Source organism: Bos javanicus, chromosome 2 (genome assembly GCF_032452875.1).
Source record: "Bos javanicus breed banteng chromosome 2, ARS-OSU_banteng_1.0, whole genome shotgun sequence".
Classification (NCBI taxonomy): Eukaryota; Metazoa; Chordata; class Mammalia; order Artiodactyla; family Bovidae; genus Bos; species Bos javanicus.
In genome coordinates this window covers 94,012,476-94,027,904 of record NC_083869.1, presented here as the reverse complement: position 1 = coordinate 94,027,904, position 15,429 = coordinate 94,012,476, and the positions used below count along the sequence as shown (strand labels likewise).

Genomic DNA, 15,429 nt, shown 5'->3' with positions numbered 1-15,429 from the left:
TTTATAAAAACTCTTTGCTCAAAATTGAGGATTGGCTTTTACTAGAACTTCTCAGTGATTGCAAATATTGTGTGTGCACACACACATATTTAAAACAAAAGTTTTTAGGGAGATAAGATGGCAGAGTAGAAGGACATGAGCTCACCTGGTCTTATGAAGATACCAAAATCACAACTAACTTGCAGAATAACCATCGATAAAAAATAAATCACTGGAACTGGCCAGAAAAGATATCCTACATCCAAAGAAAAAGAAGAAGATACAACAAGATGGTAGGAGGCATGTAATCATGATAAAATCAAGGCCCATACCTGGTAGGTAGGCAACCCACAAACTGGAAATTAATTATATTGCAGAAATTCTCCCAAGGAGTTTTGAGCCCCACATCAGCTGGGGCTGGTCTAGGTCTAGCAATGGGAGGAAAAGCCCCCAGAGAATCTGGCTCTGAAGACCAGTGGGGTTTGATCACAGGAATTCCATAAGACTAGGGAGAAGGCAATGGCACCCCACTCCAGTACTTTTGCCTGGAAAATCCCATGGATGGAGGAGCCTGGTGGGCTGCAGTCTATGGGGTCGCTAAGAGTCAGATACGACTGAGTGACTTCCCTTTCACTTTTCACTTTCACGCATTGGAGAAGGAAATGGCAACCCACTCCAGTGTTCTTGCCTGGAGAATCCCAGGGACGGCGGAGCCTGGTGGGCTGCCGTCTATGGGGTCACACAGAGTCAGGCATGACTGAAGCGACTTAGCAGCAGCAGTAGCAGTAGCAGGGGAAGCAAGACTCCACTTTTGGTGTAGACATGGTCTCATGCACACCAGGACACAGAGAAAAAAAAAAAAAGAAAGGAAAACAACAACACATGGAGGCAAAACAATATGCTACTAACCAACCAGTGAATCACTGAAGAAATCAAGATGGAAATAAAAAAATACGTATAGACAGATGAAAACATGACAATCTAAAACCTATGGGTTTTAGCAATACCATTGTACCCGAGGAGACAGGAAAAATCTCAAATAAAGAATACCTAAAGCAATTAGAGAAAGAAGAGCAAACAAAATCCAAAGTTAGCAGAAGGAAAAATATAAAGATCAGAGCAGAAAGAAATGAAATAGAGACAAAGAAAATAATAGCAAAGATAAATGGAACTAAAAGTTGGCTCTTTTGAAAGGTAAACAAAATTGATAAATCTTAAGCCAGACTCACTAGGAAGAAAAGAGAGAGGGCTCAAATCAATAAAATTAGAAATGAAAAAGAAATAATGGACACCACTGAAACACAAAGAATCATACGACAACTGGAAACAACTATATGCCAATAAAATGAACAACCTAGAAGAAACGGACAAATTCTTAGGTACAATCTCCCAAAACTGAACTAGGAAGAAATAGAAAATATGAACAGACCAATTGTAAGTACTGAAATCGAAATTGTGATTAAAAAATTCCAAACAAATTAAAGTCCAGGACCAGATGGATTCACAGGTGAAGTCTATCAAACATTTAGAGAAGAGTTAATACTTAATATTTCTGAAACTATTCCAAAAAATTACAGAGGGAGGAATACTCCTAAACTCATTCTGAGTCTACCATCACCCTGATACAAAAAGCAGGCAAAGATAATATGCACATGGACACACACACACACACACACACACACAATTATAGGCCAATATCACTGATGAACATAGATAGAAAAATCCTCAACAAAATATTAGCAAACCAAATTCAATAGTACATTAAGATGATTATACACCATGATCAATAGGGATTTATCGCAGGGATGCAAGGATTTTTCAGTATCCACAAATCAGTGTGATACACCATACTAAAAAATTGAAGAATAAATACCATATGATCATCTCAAAGGAAGCAGAAAAATCTTTTGACAAAATTCAATACCCATTTACAATAAAAACTCTCCAGAAAGTGGCCAAGAGGGGACATACCTCAACATAATGAGGGCTGTGCATGACAAACCTGTAGCCTTTGTGTGAATCACAAGAAACTGTGGAAAATTCTTAAAGAGATAGGAATACCAGATCACCTTACCTTTCTCCTAAGAAACCTGTATGTGGGTCAAGAAGCAACACAGACCCAGACATGGAACAACTGACTGGTTCAAAATTGGGAAAGGAGTACCACAAGGCTGTATATTGTTACCCTCTTTATTTAACTTATGTGCAGAGTACATCATGTGAAATGCCAAGCTGGATGAATCATAAGTTGGAATCAAAACTGCTGAGAGAAAATATCAACAACCTCAGATATGCATATGACACCACCTTGATGGCAGAAAGTGAAGAGTAACTAAAGAGCCTCTTGATGAATGTGAAAGAGGAGAATGAAAAAGCTAGCTTCAAACCAGTCAATCCTAAAGGAAATCAACCCTGAATATTCACTGGAAGGACTGATGCTGAAGCTCCAATGCTGTGGCTATCTGATGTGAAGAGCTGACTCATTGGAAAAAGCCCTGATTCTGGGAAATACTGAGGGTGGGAGTTGAACAGGGTGGCAGAGGATGAGATGGTTAGATAGCATCATTGCCTCAGTGGACATGAATCTGAGCAAACTTTGGATAGTGAAGGACAAGGAAGGCTGGCATGCTGCAGTCCATGGGGTTGAAAAGAGTTGGACACAACTTAGTGACTGAACAACAACAACATAACCAGCATCATCGTCAATGGTGAAAAGCTGAAAGCCTTCCCTCCAAGATCATAAAGAAGACAAGAATGTCCACTCACCACTTTTATTTAACATAGTTTTGGAAGTCCTAGCCCTGACAATCAGAGGAAAAAAAGAAATAAAAGGAATCCAAACTGGGCAAGAAGTAAAACTGTTACTGTTTGTAAGTGACATGATATTATACATAGAAAATCTTAAAGATGGTACCAGAAGACTCCTAGAGCTCATCAATGAATTCAGTAAAATTGCAAGATATAAAATTAATAAACAGAAATCTAAAGCATTCCTATACACTAACAAGGAAAGATAAGAAAGAGAAGTTAAAGAAACAATCCCATTCATAATCACATCAAAAAGAATAAAACATCTAGGAATAAACCTACCTAAGGAAGCAAAAGACTTGAACTCTGAAAACTACAAGACGCTGATGAAAGAGATCAAAGATGACACAATCTGATAAAAAAGCTATGCCATACACTTGGACTGAAAGAATCAATATTATCAAAGTGACTACAATATCCATAGAAATTTATAGATTCAATGCAATCCCTATAAAATTACCAATGGCATTTTTCAGAGAAGTAGAACAAAGAATTTTACACTTTGTATGGAAGCTTTGGCCTTGGAGTGCAAAATGAAGCAGGGAAAAGGCTAACAGAGTTTTGCCAAAAGAACACAGTGCTTATAGTAAGCACCTTCTTCCAACAACACAAGAGATGACTCTATACATGAACATCACCAAAAGGTCAACACTGAAATCAGACTGATTATATTCTTTGCAACTGAAGATGGAAATGCTCTATAAAGTCAGCAAAAAGAAGACCTGGAGCTGACTGTGGCTCTGATCATGAGCTCCTTATTGCAAAATTCAGGCTTAAATTGAAGAAAGGGGGGAAAATCACTAGACCATTCAGTATGACCTAAATAAAAGCCTTTATGATTATACAGTGGAGGTGATGAATAGATTCAAGGGATAAGATCTGGTAGGTAAAGTGCCTGAAGAACTGTGGACAGAAGTTTGTAACAGCATACAGGAGGTGGTGACCAAAATCATCCCAAAGAAAAAGAAATGCAAAAAGGCAAAATGGCTATCTAAGAAGGTCTTACAAATAGCTGAGAAAAGCAGTGAAAGGCAAAGGAGAAAGGGAAAGATATAGCCAACTGAATGCAGAGTTTCAGGGAATAGCAAGGAGAGAGAAGAACGCCTTCTTACGTGAACAATGCAAAGAAATAGAGGAAAACAATAGAATGGGAAAGACTAGAGATCTCAAGAAAATTGGAGCTACCAAGGGAATATTTCATGCAAAGATGGGCACAAACAAGGACAGAAACAGCAAGGACCTAACAGAAGCAGAGAGATTAAGAAGAGGGGGCAAGAACAGAAGAACTATACAAAAACGATCTTAATGATCCAGATAACCACAGTGGTATAGTCACTCACTTAGAGCCAGACATCCTGGAGTGTTAATTCAAGTAGACCTTAGGAAGCATTATTATGAACAAAGCTAGTGGAAGTGATGGAATTCCAGCTGAGCTATTTCAAAAGATGATGCTGTTAAAACGGTGCACTCAATATGCCAGCAAATTTAGAAAACTCAGCAGTGGCCACAGGACTGGAAAAGGTCAGTTTTCATCCCAATCCCAAAGAAAGACAATGCAAAGAATGTTTAAACTACCATTCATCTGCATTCATTTCACACACTAGCAAGTTAATGCTCAAAATCCTTCAAGCTAGGTTTCAACAGTATAACGGATAACTTCCAGTTGTACAAGCTGGATTTAGAAGAAGCAGAGAAACCAGAGACCAAATTGCCAACATTTATTAGATCATAGAAAAAGCAAGGGTAACTTATATGCAGAGTACATCATAAGAAATGCTGGACTGGATGAAGCACAAGCTAGAATCAAGACTGCCAGGAGAAATAGCAATAACCTCAGATTTGCAGATGATACCACCCTTATGGCAGAAAGTGAAGAAGAACTAAAGAGCCTCTTGATGAAAGTAAAAGAGGAGAATGAAAATGTTGACTTATAACCCAACATTCAGAAAACTAAGGTCATGGCATCTGGTCCCATCACTTCATGGCAAACAGATGGGGAAACAGTGGAAATAGTGACAGACTTTATGTTTTGGGGCTCCAAAATCACTGCAGATGGTGACTGCAGCCATGAAATTAAAAGATGCTTGCTCCTTGGAAGAAAAGCTATGACCAACCTAGACAGCATATTAAAAAGCAGAGACATTACTTTGCCAACAAAGGTCTGTCTAGTCAAGGCTATGGTTTTTCCAGTGGTCATGTATGGATGTGAGAGTTGGACTATAAAGAAAGCTGAGCACTGAAGAATTGATGCTTTTGAACTGTGGTGTTGGAGAAGACTCTTGAGAGTCCCTTGGACTGCAAGGAGATCCAACCAGTCCATCCTAAAGGAAATCAGTCTTGAATATTCATTGAAAGGACTGATGCTGAAGCTGAAACTCCAATACTTTGGCCACCTCATGAGAAGAACTGACTCATTGGAAAAAACCCTGATGCTGGGAAAGATTGAAGGCAGGAGGAGAAGGGGACAACAGAGGATGAGATGGTTGGATGGCATCACCAACTCAATGGACATGAATTTGAATAAACTCTGGGAGTAGGTGATGGACAGGGAGGCCTGGCATGCTGCAGTCCATGGGTTCGCAAAGAGTCTGACATGACTAACTGAACTGAACTGATTCCAGAAAAATCATCTACTTCTGCTTCATTGACTATGGTAAATACTTTGTGTGGATCATAACAAACTGTGGAAATTTTTCAAGAGATAGGAATACCAGACAACCTTACTTGCCACCAGAGAAACCTGTACATGGGTCAAGAAGCAACAGTTAGAACTGGACATGGAATAACAGACTGATCAAAACTGGGAAAGGAGTATGTCAAGGATGTATATTGTCACTCTGCTTATTCAATTTATATACAGAGTAGATTATGTGAAATGCCCAGCCGGATGAATTACAAGCTGGGATCTAGATTGTTGGAGAAATATCAACAACCTCAGACATGCAGATCACACTACTCTAATGGCAGAAAGTAAAGACGAACTAAAGAACCTCTTGACAAGGGTGAAAGAGGAGAGTGAAAAAGTTGGCTTAAAACCCAACATATAAAAAACTAAGATCATGGCATCTGGTTTCATAACTTCATGGCAAATAGATGGGGAAAAAATAGAAACAGTGACAGATTTTATTTTCTTGGGCTCAAAAATCACTGCAGGTGGTGATTACAGCCATGAAATTAAAAGACATTTGATTCTTGGAGGAATAGCTGTGACAAACCTAGACAGTGTATTAAAAAGCAGAGATATCACTTTGTAGACAAAAGTCTATACAGTCAAAGCAATGGTGTTTCCAGTAGTCATGTACAGATATGAGAGCTGGACCATAAGAAAGGCTGAGCACTAAAGAATGCTTTGGAACTGTGGTGTTGGAGAAGACTCCTGAGAGTCCCTTGGACAGCAAGGAGATCAAACCAGTCAATCCTAAAGAAAATCAACCCTGAATATTCATTGGAAGGACTTCTGTGGAAGCTGAAGCTCCAATACTTTGGCCCCCCATGGAAAGAGTTGACTCATTGGAAAAGAGTCTGAAACTGGGAAAGACTGAGGACGGGAGGAAAAGCTGCTGACTGGATGAGATGGTTAGATGGCATCACTGACTCGATATACATGAGTTTGAGTCAACTCTGGGAGACAGTGAGGGACACAGAAGCCTGAAGTGCTGCTGTTCATGGGGTCACAAAGAGTCAGATATGAATTAGTGACTGAACAACAACAATGGAAATGAGAAACTGAAGAGCCAAGGCAATCTTGAGGAAGAAAAATGGACCTGGAGTAATCAGGCTGCTGACTTCAGAAAATACTACAAAGCAACAGTAATCAAAACAGTATGGTACTGACACAAAAACAGAAATACCGATCAATGGAGCAGTATTGAAAGACCAGAAATAAACCCACACACATATGGTCAATTACTCTACAACAAAGGAAGCAAGACCGTACAATGGAGAAAAGACTCTCTCTTAAATGGTGCTGGGAAAACTGGGCAGCTACCTGTATAATAACGCAATTAGAATGTTTCTAAGACTATACACAAAAATAAACTCAAAATGAAGTAAAGATCTAAATGTAAGACTGATACTATTATAAATCTTTTAGAGAAAAACAAATTCAGAACGCTCCTTAACGTAAATTATAGCAAAAATCTTTTTTTGGTCCCCATCCTAGAATATTGGGAATAAAAACAAAAACAAATGTGACCCAATTAAACTCAAAAGCTTTTGCACAGCAAAGGAACCCATTTAAAAACATGAAAATACAACCCACAGAAAGGGAGAAAATATTTGCAAAAAATGTGACTGATAAGGATTAATCTCCAAAATTTACTAACAGCTCATGTAGCTCAATGTCAATAAAACAAGCCAGTCAAAGATAGGCATAAGACCTAAATAAAGATTTTTGCAAAGAAGACATTTAGATGGCCTAGATGCACATGAAAAGGTGCTCAACATCACTAATCATTGCTGTGAAGTCGCTTCAGTCGTGTCTGACTCTGTGTGACCCCATAGACAGCAGCCCACCAGGCTTCCCTGTCCCTGGGATTCTCCAGGCAAAAACACTGGAGTGGGTTGCCATTAGGAAAATGCAAATCAAAGCTACAGTGAGATATCCCCTCACACCAGTCAGAATGGTTATCATTAAAATGTCTAGAAATAAATACTGGAGAGGGTGTGGAGAAAAGGGAGCCCTCCTACACTGTTGATGGGAATGTAGACTGCTACAGTCACTATGCAGAACAGTACAGAAGTTCCTTTAAATCTCAAAATAAAACTACCTACTTTAGCTTTATTTTTAAATTAATATTCAGCAATCCCACTTCTGGGCATATATTTGGAAAAAACCTTTGTTCAAAGGGATACATGCATACCTCGCAATGTTCACTGCAGCACTGTTTATAATAGCCAAGATACGGAAGCATCTAAATGTCCATTGACATTTAGACAAATGACATTGACAAAGAAGATTTGTCCACTGACAAAGAAGATTTAGTACATATATACAATGAAATATTACTCAGCCATTAAAAACGAAATAATGCCATTTGTAGCAAAATGGACGGACCTAGAGTTTACCATACTAAGTGTCAGAGTAAGTCAGACAGAGAACGACAAATATCATATGATATCACCTACATGTGGAATCTAAAAAAAAAAAAAGGATACAAATGAACTCATTTAAACAGCTTCACAGACTTAGAAAACAAACTTATGGTTACTAAAGGGGAAAGATGGTGGTGGGGGGAATAAATTGGGAGTTTTGGATTGACATATACACATTAATATATTTAAAATAGATAATTAACAAGGACCTACTGTATAACACAGGGTACTCAGTATTCTTTAATAACCTAAATGGGAAAAGAATTTGAAAAAGAATAGATACATGCATATATAACTGAATCATTCTGCTCTACACCTGAAACTAACACAAAATTGTTAATCAACTATACCCCAATATAAAATTAAAAAAAAAATTTGCAAGAAAAAAATGCCCAGATTATTAACTACAGAATTTGATAGAATAAAGGAAGTGGAATAGGGACCTGATATTTTATCTCAGTTAGTCTTGGGTTTCCCTTTTCATAGTACCTTTATTTGAGTGACATTTAGTATCTATAGGGAAGCACAAAATGCAATATATTCTGGGGCCAAAGAAAAGCTTATCATAGTGACTAATGCTGCATGTTTTGAGCCAACTTTGAGGAATCCAGGGGCAGCTTTCTTTGAAGATTTTAATGAAAACAAGGATCCAAATGCAAATGTATCAGCGCTTTAAGACCCCTCATTTTTCACATCACTCCTATGATTTTTATTCATATGTGTTATTAATTTTCCTATAAGACTTTTAATTCAAAACCTCACCCAGGAGCCATTAAGAAGAACATGTCTATATTTGCTTTCTTTACTCTTTGCAAAAGCTGTCATGACAATATCGATATTTGAAAAATTTTACTTATTTTTTCCCAAATTTAAACTATGTTTTCTTTTCTATTTTATTTTTGATTAGGGTCATTTCTGGAGACCCAAAGGATTCGGATTTTGATTGGAAAATTTGTACAAATATGAGAGTTGGACTATAAAGAAGGCTGAGTGACAAAGAACTGATGCTTTCTAATTGTGGTGCTGGAGAAGCCTCCTGAGCAGCAAGGAGATCAAACTAGTCAATCCTAATGGATATCAGTCCTGAATATCTATTGGAAGGACTGACACTGAAGCTCCAATACTTTGGCCACCTGATGTGAAGAGCCAACTCATTGGAAAAGACACTGATGCTGGGAAAGACTGAAGGGGAAAGAATGGGGCAGCAGAGGATGAGATGGTTAGATAGCATCACCAACTCAAGTACATGAATCTGAGCAAACTCTGGGAGATAGTGGAGGACAGAGGAGCCTGGTATGCTGTAGTCCATAGGGTTGCGAATAGTCGGACACAACTTAATGAGTGAACACCAGCAGAGTGGGTCAGATGGCAGCTCTTGGGTACCGACTGTCTTAATTTTATGGAAGGAGGGACTGAATGCTTCTACACCTATGAGGATAATCCTTTGAGGGAAAGGGCTCAGTATTAGAAGGACTGAGTCACTGGCAAAATTTTTAGCTAGGAATGAGATGGCTATACTTACTGGAACAGATGAAGAGACGTGAGCCCCTGGGATAGATGTATAGGCACGAGTAACTTTGAATCTTCTCATCTCCCTACTGCATCTCCATTTCTGGAACAACTGCAAAGAAAATCTCTCTCCTCTGGATTCACTGCAGTAGTTCATTCTCACCTCATCTGCCTGTTGCCCTGCCTCAGGCTGGGTATACACTGTGCTGAAGCACCAAGATCTTGAAGGAAGGAACCAAGTCTCATGTATCTAGTGATCTCTCTCAGAGCTTACCACACAGCTCTGCACATCACAGCTGCTCCATAAACGTATACGGAGTTCGTTCAAGAGAGTTTAAAGTAAAGAGAAAACCCACAAACATACTTGGTAACTATAGACGGTCAGATGTGTGTAGGAGTTGGAAATAGTAGGTAGGTAGAGAGATGAAAGGAGAATGTGGACTCTCATTGAGAAGTAGATATTGATAAGGCTTGAGATAAGACTGGACTCTAAGTTTTAAAGAAGGAGCGAGGGATGGTGGGCTAAAAAAAAAAAGGTCCAACTTAGAATGGCTGTAAATGGGTTGTTATATATGCAAAAAAGAAAAATGGCTGTCTGGGGAGGCCTTACAAATAGCTGTGAAAAGAAGAGAAGCAAAAAGCAAAGGAGAAAAGGAAAGATATAAACATCTGAATGCAGAGTTCCAAAGAATAGCAAGAAGAGATAAGAAAGCCTTCTTCAGCGATCAATGCAAAGAAATAGAGGAAAACAACAGAATGGGAAAGACTAGGGATCTCTTCAAGAAAATCAGAGATACCAAGGGAACATTTCATGCAAAGATGAGCTCGATAAAGGACAGAAATGATATGGACCTAACAGAAGCATAAGATATTAAGAAGAGATGGCAAGAATACACAGAAGAACTGTACAAAAAAGATCTTCACGACCCAGATAATCACGATGGTGTGATCACTGACCTAGAGCCGACACCCTGGAAAGTGAAGTCAAGTGGGCCTTAGGAAGCATCACTACGAACAAAGCTAGTGGAGGTGATGGAATTCCAGTTGAGCTATTCCAAATCCTGAAAGATGGTGCTGTGAAAGTGATGCACTCAATATGCCAGCAAATTTGGAAAACTCAGCAGTGGCCACAGGACTGGAAAAGGTCAGTTTTCATTCCAATCCCAAAGAAAGGCAATGCCAAAGAATGCTCAAACTACCGCACAATTGCACTCATCTCACATGCTAGTAAAGTAATGCTCAAAATTCTCCAAGCCAGGCTTCAGCAATACGTGAACTGTGAACTTCCAGATGTTCAAGGTGGTTTTAGAAAAGGCAGAGGAACCAGAGATCAAGTTGCCAACATCCGCTGGATCATGGAAAAAGCAAGAGAGTTCCAGAAAAGCATCTATTTCTGCTTTATTGACTATGCCAAAGCCTTTGACTGTGTGGATCACAATAAACTGTGGTAAATTCTGAAAGAGATGGGAATACCAGACCACCTGATCTGTCTCTTGAGAAATTTGTATGCAGGTCAGGAAGCAACAGTTAGAACTGGACATGGAGCAAGAGACTGGTTCCAAATAGGAAAAGGAGTACGTCAAGGCTGTATATTGTCACCCTGTTTATTTAACTTATATGCAGAGTATATCATGAGAAACGCTGGACTGGAAGAAACACAAACTGGAATCAAGATTGCTGGGAGAAATATCAATAACCTCAGATATGCAGATGACACCACCCTTATGGCAGAACGTGAAGAGGAACTCAAAAGCCTCTTGATGAAGGTGAAAGTGGAGAGTGAAAAAGTTGGCTTAAAGCTCAACATTCAGAAAACGAAGATCATGGCATCCGGTCCCACCACTTCATGGGAAATAGATGGGGAAACAGTGTCAGACTTTATTTTTCTGGGCTCCAAAATCACCACAGATGGTGACTGCAGCCATGAAATTAAAAGATGCTTACTCCTTGGAAGGAAAGTTATGACCAACCTAGATAGCATATTCAAAAGCAGAGCCATTACTTTGCCAACAAAGGTTCGTCTAGTCAAGGCTATGGTTTTTCCTCTGGTTATGTATGGATGTGAGAGTTGGACTGTGAAGAAGACTGAGCGCCGAAGAATTGATGCTTTTGAAGTGTGGTGTTGGAGAAGACTCTTGAGAGTCCCTTGGACTGCAAAGAGATCCAACCAGTCCATTCTGAAGGAGATCAGCCCTGGGATTTCTGTGGAAGGACTGATGCTAAAGCTGAAACTGCAGTACTTTGGCCACCTCATGCAAAGAGTTGACTCATTGGAAAAGACCCTAATGCTGGGAGGGATTGGGGGCAGGAGGAGAACGGGACGACAGAGGATGAGATGGCTGGATGGCATCGCTGACTCGATGGACGTGAGTCTCAGTGAACTCTGGGAATTGGTGATGGACAGGGAGGCCTGGCGTGCTGCGATTCATGGGGTCGCAAAGAGTCGGACACGACTGAGCGACTGATCTGATCTGATATTTGTCTTTCTTGCCAAGAACAAAAGTAGACAGCCTTATCTCTTCTTTTATGCATAGTACTTGAATCATGAAAATGAAAGTGAAGTTGCTCAGTCGTGTCTGACTCTTTGCGACCCCATGGACTGACTGTAGCCTACCAGGCTCCTCCGTCCATGGGATTTTCCAGGCAAGAATACTGGAGTGGGTTGCCATTTCCTCCTCCAGGGTATCTTCCCGACCCAGGGATTGAACTCGGGTCTCCTGCACTATAGGCAGACACTTTACCATCTGAGCTACCAGGGAAGTCCCAACTTGAATCATAGTAGGTGCTTAATGAGTCTTGCACTCAAATTTAATTGCCTTGACTTACTAGTGAGGTCAACATGACTGATGAACTGGTTCATATTAAGTGTATTTACTCAAGAGTCAGTTAAGAAAGAGCAGATAAGATGGTGGAGTAGAAAGACCTCTTCTCATGGGCACATCAAAATCACAACACAGAACAACCATCAGTGAAAAAGACTGCCACCTACCAGAAAAGATCTTCTACAGCTAAAACCATAGAGAAGAAACCACAATGAGACGGTAGGAGGTCTCCCCCAGGTGAGAGACCCTCACACTGGAGAATAACTATATTGCAGAGGTTCTCCCACAGGAGGGAGAGTTCTGAGCCCAAAGTTGGGTTCCCCAGCCCAGGGATCCAGCATCAGGGAGATGAGCCCCCTAGAACATTTGGCTGTGAAGGCCAGTGGGGCTTAATTGCAGGAGCCCCACAGGACTGGGGGAAACAGAAACTTTTAAAGGCACATGCAAAATCTCACATGGACAAAAGCAGCTACTTTATAGGAGCCTGGGTGAGACCCATCTCCTGGTTTTGGAGGGTCTCCTGGAGAGGTGGTTTTGGGGGTGGCGGGGCGGTGTGGAAGCAGTTGAAGCTCAGCCTAGAGACATAAATTCTGGTGACAGACATATTTGGGAACATTCAATGGTGTGAACAATCCTGGCAACTGCCATTTTGGCTCATTAGTGCCAAGACCTGACCCACCCAAAAGCCTCAGGTCAGACAATTAACTGGGAGGGGCCAGGCTGCCTAAAGGCTTCTTGAGCCCATAGCCATCTCTAGACATGCCTCTAGACACAGTCCTGACCACCAGAGAGTCAAGACCCAGCTCTACCCACCAGTGGGCAGGCACAGGCCCCTCCCACCAGGAAGCCTCTAGACCAGCCTCACCCACCAAGGGGGCAGACAGCAGAAGCAAGAAAACTAGGATCTCTCAGTCAGCAGGCTGAGTCTGCCAACAGAAGGCCAGACCCTACTCTTGGACTAGTGGGACCCTGGTCTCCCGCAGGATTAATCCAAAGAGGAACACATCAAGATACATTGTAATTTAAAGAGTGACAAAAAATAAATGGAGATTAAAAGCAACAAGGGAAAAGTAATAAATATCATATAGGGGAGCACCTATAAAGCTATCAGCTGATTTTTCAGCAGAAACTTTGCAGACCTGAAGGGAGTGGCATAATATATTTAAAGTAATGAAAGGGAAAAACCTACAATCAAGAATATTCTACCCAGCAAGGCTCTTGTTCAAAATTGATTGAGAAATCAAAAGTTTTACAGACAAGCACAAGCTAAGAGTTTAGTACCACCAAACCAGCCTCACAACATACGTTAAAGGAACTTCTCAAGGCAAAAAAGAAAACAAGTAGAAACAAGAAAGCTATGAAACAAAAAAGCTTACTAATAAAGGCAAACATACAGAAACATAGGAAGCCATCTAGACACAAAGCTAGTAGGCAGGTTAGAAGACAAAAGTAGTAAAATTATCTGTATCTGCAATAAGCAGTTAAAGGATACACAAACCAATTCAGATATAAAATAAAACAGTAATAATAAACAGAGAGAGTATAAATGCAGGGTTTTAAAATGCACTTGAAATTAAGAGATCAGAAACTTAAAATAATCAAATATATATACAGACTGCTGTATGAAAACCTCATGGTAACCACAAACCAAATACTGATGATAGATATACACACAAAAAAGAAAAAGGAATACAACAGAAAAAGACATATATGATATTGCTTATATATGGAATCTAAAAATATTATACAAATGAACTTGTTTACAAAACAGAAATAGACTCAGACATAGAAAACAAATTTATGGTTACCAAAGGGTAAGGGAGGGGGATAAATTAGGAGTATAGGATTAACAGACACACTACTATGTATAAAAAAGATAAAGAAGGTTTATGTAAGGCACAGGGAACTATATTCCATATAATAACCTATAATGGAAAAGAATCTGAAAAAATATGTATAGTAATATATATGTGTAAATGAAAACTAAGATCATGGCATCTGGTCCCATCACTTCATGGCAAATAGATGGGGAAACAGTGGAAACAGGGGCTGACTTTATTTTTCTGGGCTCCAAAATCACTGCAGATGGTGACTGCAGCCATGAAATTAAAAGACGCTTACTCCTGGGAAGGAAAGTTATGACCAACCTAGACAGCATATTAAAAAGCAGAGACATTACTTTGTCAACAAAGGTCCATCTAGTTAAGGCTATGGTTTTTCTAGTGGTCATGTATGGGTGTGAGAGTTGGACTATAAAGAAAGTTAAGCACTGAAGAATTGATGCTTTTGAACTGGGGTGTTGGAGAAGACTCTTGAGAGTCTCTTGGACTGCAAGGAGATCCAAGCTGTCCATCCTAAAGGAGATCAGTCCTGGGTGTTCATTGGAAGGACTGATGTTGAAGCTGAAATGCCAATACTTTGGCCACCTAATGTGAAGAGCTGACTCATTTGAAAAGACCCTGATGTTGGGAAAGATTGAGGGCAGGAGGAGAAGGGGATGACAGAGGATAAGATGGTTGGATGGCATCACCGACTCAATGGACATGGGTTTGGTTGGACTCTGGGATTTGGTGATGGACAGGGAGGCCTGGAGTGCTGTGGTTCATGGGGTTGCAAAGAGTCAGACACGACTGAGCGACTGAACTGAACTGATGTTTAACTGTATCACTTTGCTCTATACCTGCAGCTAACACAACACTTACTCCTTGGAAGAAAAGCTATGACAAACCTAGACAGCATATTAAAAAGCAGAGACAGCACTTTGTTGACAAAGCTCTGCATAGTCAAAGCTATGGTTTTTTTCAGTAGTCATGTATGGATATGAGAACTGGACCATAAAGAAAGCTGAGTGGTGAAGAATTGATGCTTTTGAACTATGGTGTTGGAGAAGATTCTTGAGAGTCCCTTGGACTGCAAGGAGATCAAACCAGTCAGTCCTAAAGGAAATCAACCCCGAATATTCATTGGAAGGACTAATGTTAAAGCTCCAATATTTTTGCCACCCAATGCGAAGAGCTGACTCACTGGAAAAGACCCTGATGCTAGGAAAGATTGAAGACAGGAGGAGAAGGGGATGACAGAGGATGAGATGGGTGGATGGCATCACCAATTCAATGCGCATGAGTTTGCGCAAACTCTGGGAAATAGTGAATGACAGGGAAGCCTGGTATGCTGCATTTCATGGGGTCGCAAAGAGTTGGACATGACTGAGAGGCTG

The 15,429-nt window shown here is 40.2% G+C and overlaps 1 protein-coding gene across 1 annotated transcript in view; it reads right to left on the bottom strand.

Annotated features, from left to right (window-relative positions):
- The window catches only part of PARD3B (par-3 family cell polarity regulator beta), a 1,151,446-nt gene that overhangs the window by 5,543 nt on the left and 1,130,474 nt on the right, over positions 1-15,429 (bottom strand). The gene's annotated exons all lie outside the window — the stretch shown is intronic.